General features: G+C 43.5%; 1 non-coding gene across 1 annotated transcript; it reads right to left on the reverse strand.

Annotated features, from left to right (window-relative positions):
• Positions 1 to 9,618: 9,618 nt before the first annotated feature.
• Positions 9,619 to 9,750, reverse strand: LOC115064313. Its single transcript, XR_003844152.1, has one exon. It is a non-coding gene; the product is annotated as a small nucleolar RNA SNORA17 (small nucleolar RNA).
• Between the last annotated feature and the right edge of the window lie 616 nt (positions 9,751 to 10,366).

Raw genomic sequence — 10,366 nt, forward strand, 5'->3', positions numbered from 1 at the left:
CTGTGTAGTCCCGGCTGTCCTGGAATTCACTCTGTAGACCAGGCTGGCCTCAAACTCAGAAATCTGCCTGCCTCTGCCTCCCAAGTGCTGGGATTCAAGGTGTGCGCCACCACTGCACGGCATGACACAATATTCTTATACTCACAAATAAATATAGTTCTTAAACACCACATTGGAGAAATGTCTCCTTGCAATACAGAGACCATTACCATTATGGAAAACCACACCCTATCAGAAGGCACAGAATAAGTGACCATGTGTTGCCCAGCCCTAACTAAATATGTCTACAGCACAACTCGGGCACCTAAAAGAGCATGGCAGAAGATCAGGTAAAGGATTGTAAGATCCAGAGGAGCAGGAAGTTTGCTGAGAGAGTTCATCTCTTAGAAATGTCAGAAGGTCCACCCATGAAGTCTCATCAACACGGCTGTCTAAACAAGACCTGAACAAGAATGATTCTAATAGATGTGTCAACATGAAAGTGGGAACTCTCATGAGGCCTCGGCTCTAGACAAAGAACAGGCAACTAAGGAATTCTGAAAGCAGAAATAGTGTTCCAGAGGAGGACCCTTCCTCTCCCCCCCCCCCAAAAAAAACTAATTAACTAATACCAAGTAGTCAGCCCTGAAATCATATATTTCAGCCCTTAATAACATTATATTAACTGAGGATATATATATACACACACATACATGTACACATATAAATAATTAAAGAAATAAATGCCTTGAATTGTACTTATGAAGGATTGGATGAAGGAAAGAGGAGAGGGAAAGCATTATGTTTTAATTTTAAAAGTTTTAAAAATTAATATATTCCAATAGAAAGAGCATCAAGCTAGAGAGACGGCTCAGCCAGTAGATATGCTTGCCACTGAGCCAGATGACCCGAGTTCATTCTCAGGGACATTCATGGTAGAAGAAGAGACCAATAGCCACAAGTTAGACTGGAAAGATGGCTCAGTGGTTAAAAGCACTGACTGCTCTTCCAGAGGTCCTGAGTTCAATTCTCACCAACCACAAGGTGGCTCACAACCATCTGTAATGGAATCCGATGCCCTCTTCTGATGTATCTGAAGACAACCACTGTGTATTCATAATAAATAAAATAAATAATTTTTTTAAAAAGCCACAAGTTATTCACATGTAAGCCATGGCTCACATACATGCATGCATGCATACATATATACATACACGTAATTAAAAAGAAAATAAGGACAGTATCAAGGTACTTTCATGATCAAAGGGACCTTGGACACATATTTATAAGCAGTGTATGATTTGCACAGACATTGATGAGTTTCAGATAAAAAGTTCTGAGCCATGCCTAAAGCATGCATCCTTTAAAAGACCTGCCTCTAAAATGTTGTTTGTACCATCCATTTGTTGAATGACACATTTGTCAATATGCAAAGATATGTGATAGACGTTTATATCACCAAATGAGCACTGCTTCCAAAATGGTTAATTACAGATGAATCATGACTTCTGGCAGATTACTTCAAAACTGAAGCACAGTTGGGTGCTGTGGGTCTGTGGGTGCTCATCTTGACGGCTTTGTGGGGTTTCAGTGCAAATCCTCCTCCAGTACAGACTCATCCACATCCTTGCAACCATTTAAATATGATAACCCCTGTCACATTTGAGAGTGGAAGTTTCTTTCAACCCTGGATCAGCTCAAGCAAGCACCTGGACCGTGGAAGAGTATTTCTCAACTTTCATCTTTCCTTTCCGAAGGTTTTATCATTTTGTCTTTTCATTTTTAATTTTTATGTGATATTTTAAAGTTCCTTTCTCTTTCTGGAATTAATTCACTACATACAAAAAGAAGACTAGCTGGCAATGTGGTACACAGCTATAACCTCTGCTCTGAGTTTGAAGCCAGCCTGGGGCACATTGCAAGACCTTGACTAACAAAAACAAAACAAAAGGGGGACTGGAATTGTTTCTGTACAAAGCCAGATAGTAAATATAGTGCCCATGGCCTCTGATACAGCTCACTGTAGCATGTCAACAAACACCAACAGTACACTGTGAAAGTGAATTAACATGGTTGTGCCTCGATGAAACTTTATTTATAAATACAGATCCTGCACCAGGTTTGGTAGCTTACCTTTCCTTATTAGAGGATCTCTGCTTCTAGCCCTGACATCACATAGGCTGAAAATGAGACTCGGCCAGAGCCTGTCTCATTTTCAGGTGTCTGTATTCCAAGTCAGGAGTCACCCCTCCTCTGCAAATCGTTGAATCTACCAAGAAGCCTGCAGCCACAAAACAGAGCATCCACAGAGAATAGGATCGATTGGTTAGGTTTCCGGCATGATGACTTTCTTTGGCATTGAGTCACTAGGTTCCACGATTAAGGTGGCCTGAAGGTTTTCCTCCATTACCAAGGATGTATCATCAAAGCAAATAGAAAGATTTGAGCAAGTGGGAATCTGCAGAACTGGAAATTTATCAAAGTTCCCTGTTCCCCTCACATGTGTGGCAAATACAGTTCATCACAAGGAAATGTCTACTTTGAGACAGTCTCGCATGTAGCCCAGGCTATCCTTGAACTCTTGCTTCAGCCTATGGATGCTGGGATTATAGCATAAACCACCATGCCCAACCACAAAGTACATCCCTGTGGTTGTTTGATTGCTTGCCATGTAACTGTGAGATTGAACTGGGTTTTGTTTTGTTTTCGTTTTTGACATAGAGCAGCCCTGGCTGCCCTGGAACTCTCTATGCAAACTACATTGTCCTTGAACTAACAAAGCTCTGCATGCCTCTGCCTCCCTAGTGCTGGGATAAAAAATACAGAGCATCATGCCTAGCTGTGATGGTTTGTATATGCTTGGTCCAGGGAGTGGCACTATTAGGTGTGGCCCTGTTGGAGTAGGTGTGGCCTTGTTGGAGTAGGTGTGTCACTGTGGGTATGGGCTTTAAGACCCTTATCCTAGCTGTCTGGATGCCAGTCTTCTTGTAGTGGCCTTCAGATGAAGAGTTCAAACTCTCAGCTCCTCCTGCATCACACTGCCTAGACACTGCCATGTTCCCACCATGATGATAATGGACTGAACCGCTGAACCTGTACGCCAGCCCCAATTAAATGTTGTCCTTATAAGAGTTGCCTTGGTCACGGTGTCTCTTCACAGCAGTAAAACCCTAAAACACCAGCCATGGAACTGGTAATGACAGGAAAATAAATAGAGTCTTTGAGTGACTCCAGGAACTTGATGGCAACAGCATCTACAGTTAAAGTTCATTCATTCTTCTGTCTTTTCATCTCAGCAAACACTCACTAGGCAATTGACAAAGGACTTGAGGACAGGAAGTTAAAAATAGCCCTCTTTCCCCTGACTGCATGGAACTTATGGCCCAGTAGTGGTGCAGGGTGAGAGACAAACAGAAAAATAAATAAGGACATCGGGATGGATCTTACCAGGCACTGGGGAGAAAATAAGCCTGGCAAATGTGAGACAGCCAGAGCATGGGGGGCCTTCAGGAGAATAAAGGCCAAGAAGGACTTCTAAAGAGAGGGTACAGGGTTGAGCCTAGAGGGATGAGAAGGAGCCAAGCAAAGAGAGAAGCATAAAGGACTCAAAGAAATAAAAATACGGAGCCTGGAGTTGAGCATCAAAGAGCTGGTGACTGTGAGCTCGGGGCCATCACCAGCAGAATGAAGTGCCAATGTCTGGGGAGGCAGCTAGACTGTGGGATGCCAGGTCTCTCCACTCTTATCAGCCTAACGCTTTCAGGGTGGTTATATTGGCACCCACCTTGTAGGAAGGGCTCAGAGGTTTAGAACAATTGTCTCTTAAAGCAGTAGATGCAAGGCCTGCTTCCCAAGGAGTGCTAGATAAATGTAGACTGTGAGCAATACAACGAATAACAGGTAGTAAGGGACCATTTCTTCAAACTCTACTTGATATCTATTCTGTATTGAGTGATTTCACTGTCCTGGAAGTCCTACTTGACAAGGAGGTCTAGAGTGATTATATGCACCATAATTTGCCTACCTTCTCACTATCATTCCAAAGAAATATCAGATGCCCAGTTCTGCTCAGTAGAGAAGGTCTTGCAACCCACAACTCCTCCCTTAAGAGTCAAGGTCCCTGTAGATGTGTTATGGTAAAAACAAATGTTATTAAGAAGAGGAATGTTAGGATTAAAATCGTGGAGTAAGAAACACTGAGGAAGGTAAATATGGGGGCCTGAATTGGACAGTCACCATTGTCTGGTTGCCCACCAGAACTTGATGTAAGACCCTGTTGCTAAAGATACCACATACTTTCATCATAGGACAAGGAGAAACCAATGACCTAGAGGATTCCTCTCTGCTGACAAGCTTTCAGAGTACCAGAATGTTCTATGCAGGCTGCTCAGGGAGAAAAGCCATCTATAGTCTTACCCAGGGTGAATCCTGTGTGCTCTATTAACAACTAGCATGGCAGGTATGTCCATCAGTGCAATCATGGTATAAATGTTATGGGGGCAGCAAACTGCTTTCTAATTATGTTTAAAGCCTACTCCACAGAAGACTCATGCCTGATACTGTAAATCTGGCTAAGCATCTATAGTTAGAAAGCTCATAGACCCCCCCAAGAGTAAACTTACTGCTTTTTCCTGTTGTTGTTGTTGTTGTTGTTGTTGTTGTTGTTGTTGTTAAATGGATATAATATCAAAGTGCCCTCTACATTCTTATCGCTACTCCAGACAGGGAGTTAGCTGTGATGTCACTGAGGAAAACTGCAGTTGCATCACGTAGCTCTGTTGCCTGAAGGTCAGGTGCCCCTTTGTGGTTAGACAGCCTTGAAGCCGCAGTTGAGCTGTTTCCGCTACACCAGAAACTAGGCCACCTGGGCATTTGCCCACACACGTACGCTAACAAAGGATCCTTGGTCTCAAAAGAGATGATGTCATCCAAAGATCACCTGCATTGCTGTTTTGACACTCCTCCACTTTTGTAGAGATCATGGGAGGAAATTCCCTAAAAGGAAAATCCACTATGATTTGGGACAAAGAATCTTATCCCATGAATATGTCACACACTTCTTAAATAGTCATAAAAGTGCCTAAAATCTACAAGACAACTGGTCATGGTATTGCATAACTTTATTCCCAGCACCTGGGAGACAGAGGCATGTGTATTTCTGTGAGTTAAAAGTCAGCATGATCTACAGAGTGAGGAAGGCTACATGGAGAAACTCTGTCTCAACAAAACAAACAGAAATTCACCACACAGAACCCACTGGGTTCTACTAGGGTGCTACTCAGCTCCACTCAGGGCAGCCTACTCCAGAAGTGTTCTGCTCAGTTTCACTAACTTAACTGCTACTTTGCTAAATAAGTGTGTGTGTGTGTGTGTGTGTGTGTGTGTGTGTGTGTGTGTGTGAAGCCATTACTACAAAAAAACAAGAACTGAGAGACCCCTACAATGTCTGCCATGGAAGGACCACAGTTCTGTTCAAATAAATTTGACATTTGTCTAGCTTCACATCCCAGAAAGGTCATAACAGCCTCACATCTACTCTAACCCCATCTACCTAGAATGGCTTCAATCTCCCATCAAAGTCTTACCCACTACTGCTTCCGTTTATCACAGTCTCCATCTTCATCAGTCTTCCTTCATTCCTCACACATCCATCACATCAGAGCATCCATCTATCACAGTCACCAATTGTCCATCATAGTCTTTACCCCATCACAGCCTCTATCCATCACAGTCTCCGTCCATACCAACCTATATCAGTCTGCTTATAAGGTTCCATCCATCCCTCACAGGATCCATCGTGAATCCATCCATCACAGTCTCCATTCCCCCATCGAAGCCTCCTTCCTGGTCCCATAGTCACAATTCCCATCACAATCACTATCCACCACCGTCTGCATCTGTCTACTGTTCTATCCATCACAAGCCTATCACAGTCTCCATCTACACAGTACAGGTTCTCCTTAGTCACCATGGTCCTAGGCCCCATCATACCCTCTTCCTATCCTTCACACTCTCCATCCACCCATCTTCCTCCATCCATCATTCTCTATCCATTCATTAGAGTCTCACTAGTCTCTGTCTGTCCATGCTGTTTTTATCCATCAGTCCGGTGTCCGTCCACATATCTCCATGTACATATATCACAGTCTGTATCTGCTGCTCCCACCCCCGTGTCAAGTAAGTCAAGCCCCTCCCCTTCTGTGTCTCTCTCATTGCTCCCCTTACTCTGCAAACAGGGGTTCTACGGCTCAGAGAGCTGAACTAGATAGCTTAGAAGTCACATGAATGAAAGAAAGATGACAGAGTTCAAATTTTTCAGGCTGCTTCTTTTCCATCATAAAGAAAGAAAGCACTTTGTGTAATATACAGCAACTTGGAAACATTTAATTATCGACAGACCGGAACAGAAAGTTATTTCTCCCCCACAGCACAAAAATTTGACCAACAAGCAAGTTATAAACTAATGACTTTCAAGAGATTTTCCCTTTTCCATTTCTAATCCTACTTCTATCTACCCACTTCCTTCAAGACTATCTAGTGGGGTGTCTCAGGCCATTGGATGACATTTCCCCTTTCTGGTTTCTGTCTGCCATTGGCCAGAGCTGCCCGCGCTCTCCTGTTATTCCCATTTCTATTTACCTTCCCCTCCTCCATTTTTCTTGTCTTTTTTTAACCATAAAACTAATCACTATGCTTACTGTTCTTTTTTTTTCTATCCTACTCATACCCTTGATAATTAATATCTGTGCCAGGGCACAGATCTGGAAATCATGGGACAGCTATGAGATTCAGGTCTCTCCACCACTAAGGACTTAAGCCAGCAGCAGGCTTGGCAGCAAATGTATTTACCCACCAAGCCATCATTGCAAGCTGATTCACTTCTTAAAATGATTGGAGTCAAAGAGATGGTGGCTATTTAACTGATTTTTACTGTATTATCATAGTGGTTATCATGTTCATTAACATCATGCTAACAGTGATTGTTTCCATGAACAGTATTCTACTTTCTATTTCTAGGGGGACACTAAGGAACTGTGCCTAAGGCCCAAAGTACTAGGCTATGAGTCTAACTACCTAGCTAGACTCCCCAGTCCAATGGAGAGAAGCAACAACTTAGCTCTACTTCAAACTAGTCTTTTTGAATATTGAAAGCACTTCCACTAAAAGAATAAGTCATCCAATTACTTGATCCCAAATGCATAAATCTCAATGCAAAAACATAAGAAATATGAAAAGTCAAGGAAACATGACTCTCCCAAAAAAGTACTATCCCCACAGTAATATCCAACAATAAGATGGAATTAAATGAAATTCCAAGCCAGAAAAAAAATCAAAAGTATGATTATAAATATGGTCAAAGGAATCAAAGAGTATACAGATAAACTTTTAAACATATGGAAAGGAACAGAAATATCTGAATAAAATAAGTCAACACAGGATTTAAAAAGAAATACTGGGGAAGGTCTTCTAGAAAGACCAGTAGAAGTTACATATCTCAACAAGATCACAGCTATATGCAATGAACCTAAATCCATCTTACATGAAATTAGCCAAAGCTAAAATCATGACCAAGACAAAGGTGTCTACTTTTATTAAAAATAGTGCTTAAAGCTACAGCTAGAGCAATAAGACAAGAGAAGAAAACAAAATAGATAAAAAAAGAATCGAAGACATCAAAATGTTCTTATTTGAAAATGATATGATCTTATGTAAAAGAGACCCTGAACTCTTAAGTCTGATTAATACTTTTAGCAAAGTGGAAGCATACATAAAGCAAACATAAAAAAGTCAGTGCTCTTGCTATGTACCAATAACAAACATGTTGATAAATAAAGCAGAAAAACAATCCCACTCATACCTTGGAATAACCCTAGCCAAGAAAATAGAAGATCTTTACAAAGAAAACTTTAAACATTTAAGTACAAATCTTAAGAAGACACTGAAAGATCAAAAGAACTGCCATGTTCACAGATTGGAAAATATAATGTTGTGGAGACAGCTATAATGCCAAAAGTGATCTACAAACTTCATCCAATCCTCATCAAAATTCCAATGTCATTTTTTAAACTTTTTATTGGTTCTTTGTAAACTTCATACTATGTACCCCAATCCTGCTCATCTCTCCTTGTACCCATCTTCCACCCTAGAAAACTCCACTGCAACAGAGGGGGGAAAAATTTCATTGTGGAAGCTGTAGTGTGTCACAGGGTGTCCCCTTTTGTCCACACATCTTTGCTTGCAAATGTTCATTGCGATGACTCATTGGTCTGGTTCGAGCCAGCTTCTGCTACTCTCAATACTGGAACCTCACTGGGACTTCTCTGCATTACCCTGTAGTTGCCCTATGTCATGGAGATCATATAGTTTTGGATCTGTAGGACCAGCCCCTTCATGCTTTCCAGCAGTTCATCGATGGAGTTGTTGGGGTGGGCCAATTCAAAGCCCAGGATCTGGGCCTGAGAGGTCTCTGAGCTGATCAGCCTGCTGGTTCCCCCAGTCTCACACCCTCAGGGCCTGCTCATCAGCAAACCCTGCAGCTAGAGCCAGCTCTAGCCTGCTGCTCAGGTAAAGTACAGGGCTCTCTCTCCAGAGTGTTGCAGCTGGTGAGGACCATGGCTAGTTCTCCCACTCTTGTGACCCTAAGGCCAGCTCTCCCACCTGCCATAGATCTTGAGGGATGAGAGAGGGGAGGAGAGCATCCGCCACCGCCCGGCAAAAAAAAAAAAAAAAAAAAAAAAAAAAAACCACAGTAGGGACACCCGCAACCCCAACATCAGGCTAGCTCTACTATGCTTCTACTATGCTGCCCAGGCGAGATGCAGAGCCTGCTCTCCCAAGTGCTGCAGCTGGTGAGGGGTAGGGTCAGCTCTCCTGCTCTCATGACCCCAGGGCCAGCTTTCCCACAATGCCCAGGAGAAGGGTGGAGCCAGTTCTGCATGACCTTCAGGCATCAAAATGTCCCTGCCCTGCAACCTAGACCAGGGACTTCTGCCTGGCCTTTGACGTTAACAGACCCTGCACTGCAGAGCCACAGACCCAGATGTGGCCCCCACTGGTAGCACAGGTCATCACAGGCTACTCATATTGAGCCGTTTCTCACTACCCTCAAGTCTCCAGTTCTGCCTCTCTTCATTGTGCACATACCCTTCTGCTTCTCTTTCTCTTCCATTTCCCCACCACTTACTTGCTCTTCTTAGCAGCATCTGGGATCTTTGCAGCCTAGGGTCATCTCAGAAGTGGTATCTGGGGTGTTATGCCCTGTTTGTGTGTCACATAGGGGTCATCTCAAGCATGATCTGCCCCTTACCCCCTACCAGGTCTGCATGGCACAGGATTAGTGGGCATCTCAGGCTAACTCCCTGTCTGGGACCCATGGCACCAGTCTGAGGATCATCTTGGGTTCACTCCTGGACTGGCTCAGCTCACAGAAGTCGCACCTGTGGGGCCATCTGTCTCAGGCTCATTCGCACCCAGGGTCCACAGTCTTAAGCAGGGAGCTCCTAGTTTCCAGCTTGCTCCCCACCCTGGGAGCCTGCCTGGACCTGCTTGGCACCAGACTAGTGGTCATCTCAGACCAGTTCCTTATCCAAGCCCTCTGGCACCACACTGGTAGTAGTCTCAGGCTCACTTTTTTCAGGAAATGTTAGGCTCCTAACCATTCAGATGTTCACAGGTCAGAACGCTGAGCATAGACATAGCCTCTTTTCTCTCTGCCACCTACTGACACACATGTGACACAGCAGCCACACCTGCAATGCCTCTAGGGGTACCTAATGTTCTTTTCAGGCACAGGAAAACAACTTAAAATTAATATTGTGGAGCTGGAGAGATGACTCCAGCAGTTAATAAAAAGAGCCCTTGATGCTCTTCCCGAGGACTCTGGTTTGGTTCCCAGCACCCACATGCTGCTTCACAATCACCTGTAACTCCATCTCCAGGAATCTGATCCCTCTTCTGGCCTCCCCCGACACTGCATGCCTGTGGTATACTTAGATACATACAGGCAAATCACACATAAAATAAAGTCTTTCAAAAAATAGTAAGGAAGCACAGACGAGCCCAGACAGCCAGAGCAACACTGAGCACACAGACAGATGCTGGGACATTAAGTATGCCTGATCCCAAGTTATATTGCAGAACAATCAAAACAGCATTGAATAGGCACAAAAGGTGACACACTGATCAATGGGTAGAACAGAGAACACATTCTGAACCCACAGAGACAGAGCCACCTGATTTTGGGGGAGTAAATGTACATTGGTAAGAAGACAGCCCCTTTACCAAGCGGTGCTGGTAAAACCGAATATCTTAAAATTAACTCAAATAAATCAGTGGCCTTCCTCTACACAAAGGACAGATGGGACGAGAAAGAAATTAGGGAAACAAC

The sequence above is a fragment of the Mus pahari genome, chromosome 6 (assembly GCF_900095145.1).
Source record: "Mus pahari chromosome 6, PAHARI_EIJ_v1.1, whole genome shotgun sequence".
Lineage (NCBI taxonomy): Eukaryota > Metazoa > Chordata > Mammalia > Rodentia > Muridae > Mus > Mus pahari.